At 39.7% G+C, this 3,537-nt stretch overlaps 1 long non-coding RNA gene across 1 annotated transcript in view; it reads left to right on the forward strand.

Annotated features, from left to right (window-relative positions):
* Positions 1–3,326, forward strand: part of LOC112137510 — a 15,133-nt gene extending 11,807 nt beyond the window's left edge. Inside the window, exon 3 of the long non-coding RNA XR_002917551.2 lies at positions 3,150–3,326. This is a non-coding gene — a long non-coding RNA (uncharacterized LOC112137510). The remainder of the gene's footprint in view (positions 1–3,149) is intronic.
* Positions 3,327–3,537: the final 211 nt, after the last annotated feature.

Here is a 3,537-nt window from a genome sequence, read left to right on the forward strand (position 1 = left end):
AACAGATGTATCACATAATCATTTGCAATGTTTGCAAGACGGTGCACCAGCAATCCTTGATTATTGTCTTTTCTTTTTTTCATCTTACTGCCATGTAAGCTGGTACAAGACTTTGAAACTTAACCTGGAGTGTACCCAAAAGCTGTCATCCAGTATAAGAATTGGATGGCAGATGAGAGCTGCCATTGCAGCAGCCTCCAGGTGCCTTCAGGGCTAAATGGATGGTGCAACATGGCACTTTCATAGGGTGCTTCTTTGCTGTGATTTGTCTTTACATGCAATTTTTTTCATCTTTTTTCCCATTGTCATCTGCGCATGTGTACATTTAGAATGTGCTAAAAACCTTTTCAATTTTTGTTGATTCATTAACGACAAAAAATCTGAGCAACAACGTGTTAATACATTTGCTTTTTGGCTAACTTTACTAAAAAAACTAACTTTCCTTTAGTTTTTTTTCACATTTGCAATGATTTATTGTAAAAAAGTAGATAATTGAAATGTAGTTCAATAGTGCAGCTTCTCACAGAGCATGCAATTTTGTTGCTTTAACTGCAGCTTCTCGTGACGCATGCTCACAGATTTTGATTGGTCTTTCTTTGCAGTTCAGTCTTTTTCCCTCTGTGGCCTCAGCAGGGAGCAAAGTGATATGTGAAAGCATGTTATCCCCTGATTTCCTTTTAAAAAGCCGACCCTGATGCTTTTAAATGCTTCATCAAGGCAATGGGCTGTCCAAGTCAGTTACAAGTTAACCAAATAAACACTGACAATGAAATTAATAATGCATATTGTTTGCGAATGCCTCAGCTGGATGATTTGACTGATGTATGCAAAGATGGTAATTTATTGAAAGTAAATTCATGTAATTGTGCAGCAGAACTTGATGAAGCAAAAGAAGGTGTCAGCACGGCTTCCATCATCATCAGAAGAAAGAAATCATTAAAGAGCAAAAACAAATCCAACTTCAAAGGATGATGCAGAACAAACAGTTATTTTATGGATGTGTTTCATTTAGGCCAAAGTTCAGAAAGCCTGTTATGGTAAATATGTCAGATTTGTTGTTGGTTGTTTGCGGATGTGATAGTTTTGGTTTATTTATTTTTCTCGCAGTCCACAGGGATGCAAACATTCACTCTGCACATATCAAAGTTAGTCAGTGTAAATTTGATGTGAAGATCAGGGGGAACAAGAGCTAAAATGTACTTGTCATTGTTGAGACAGATTTTGCCAACAAGAAGCTCAAGTGGAAAGACAACTACAGCACCCAACTTGGTAAAAATAGTTTACGACTTGACTGTCTACTTAATCACTCTGATATTACAAAGTGACACATGAAAAAATAATCATAAAAATGAAGCACTTTACTGAACTGTTGTGAATACCACAATGAGGGTAAAAAAAAGAAAAAAATAGGCTAGCTTTTAGAAAGAGTATGAAGGTTGGACTTCACGCTTCAAGAGGTTCCATAATTTAACTTGGATAATGCATCAAGTACAACCACCACTGTGCGATGGGGAGGTATTGGCGCCCAATTCATGTCATTAATGTAGACGGTGGCAGAATGGCCCGCTTTTTCCGTACCCCCGGGCTACCGGCCGGGTGACAGCTGGTGGCACTTCATATGGATGGCCGAGACATTTACACAGCATCCAGTCAGATCCTCCGCTCTGTGGCCCAGCAGTCGCCCGATTTGGTATTGGGGTCATCCCCACCTGTCCCTGGACTGCCACCACCTGACCCCAAAATATACCTGGGCAGCTAATGACCGATGTCAACTTAGAGAGAAAAACTCGGTTCCTTGATTACAAATACCACTGTGTGGCATTTTGGGATATGTGACCATAGTCTTAGAGTTACAATGACAAGACATTAGATGCGTTTACATTTCACGGCTGTTCACGGGATAAGGACATGGTTCTTGCACCCAGATTGATTGATACAAATGAGGAAGATCAACAATCAGAGCGTAGTTTGTGTGTGCATCCTACCAGTGTCCTATTAGCACTTGTATATCACCTACTCATCCAGTACATCAGGAACTAGTGCCAGCATGTAACTAATGACTAGAGTGTGGTGTAAGGGCACCATAAACAGCTTCACTTGTACGTCTTAAGTAGGGCTGGGTATCTGTTATAATTTCCAGAAATGATTCGATTCGAGGGCCGCACGGTGGCGCAGTGGTTAGCGCTCTTGCCTCACAGCGAGAAGGCCCCGGTTCGACTCCCGGCTGGGACCTTTCTGTGTGGAGTTTGCATGTTCTCCCCGTGCATGCGTGGGTTTTCACCGGGGACTCCGGCTTCCTCCCACCGTCCAAAAACATGCTTCATAGGTTAATTGGTGACTCTAAATTACCCCTAGGTGTGAATGTGAGAGTGAATGGGTGTGTTTGAGGCCCTGCGACAGACTGGCTGGCGACCTGTCCAGGGTGTACCCCGCCTTCGCCCATCAGCAGCCGGGATAGGCTCCGGCACCCCCGGGACCCCGAAAGGGAAGAAGCGGTCAAGAAAATGGATGGATGGATTCGATTCGATTCACAAGAGCCTGAATCGATTAGATTCCAATTCTTTCAATTCTTTGATTCAATTCAATTTTAAGTTTACAAATGTATCCACATTTGTTTAGAAATACGTTAAAATCTACTATTTAATTTGAATATATTTATATTAATCTGATACAGTTCACATATTGTAAAATGTATTAGTAAAATAATGAGATTGTAATATCTTACAGTGCTACATAGATTCTCTAAAGGAGAAGTTCTAACAAAAATGTTCAGATCATTAACATTGTAAAGATTGTTCTGCTTCTCCTGGAGGGCGTTTCAGTTTGGCCACTAGGTGGCGAAATAGAAGTACATTTTATTCAAGAAGAAGACAACAGTATGAAGGGAAAAAAAACGAGGTTCATTTAGTCAGCAATGTATTTTTTTGCTCAACCAATCTTTAGCATTAGCCGTCCTATGGGAAATTCTATTGAGCGTTAGCATCAAGCTAGCGGACTTCAGCTTAATGTGTTAAATCGATTCAAATCGATGAATCAATTTTTTTTATTTTTTTATTTTTTTTTTCAACCCAGCCCTAGTTATAATTGTGCATACCTTCCATTAGCCTCACAAATTCTCCACGATACACAATTGTATGTTCAATTTTCAGGAAGTCCCTTGATGTGGCCACACAAACCTCAAGGGAACGGCAAGACACACCTGCAAGAAACTATGCGCAAGAATTTATAACGCCGAAGCCCAAAACTGGCATTTACAGGACTTCCATTCAAAGTGGCCACCAGAACTCGCCTTTTTTCATTTGTCTTTTATATTTATTTAAAAAAAATAAGGCTGTTTAAGTCGATTTTGAGGTACAAAAAAAAAATCATAATCTATGGCTTTATTAAAAAAATATACCTTATGAGAATTTCTGATAGCTGAGCTGCAGTTCTCACACATTTTGTCCTTTTGTTTATACAGTTGTTTTTTGAAGTTGCATAAAAACAAAGAACACATATTTTTTTGAATTTGTAAGGAAATACCACTATTACATTTTT

This window comes from Oryzias melastigma, linkage group LG11 (genome assembly GCF_002922805.2).
Source record: "Oryzias melastigma strain HK-1 linkage group LG11, ASM292280v2, whole genome shotgun sequence".
Taxonomy (NCBI): Eukaryota; Metazoa; Chordata; class Actinopteri; order Beloniformes; family Adrianichthyidae; genus Oryzias; species Oryzias melastigma.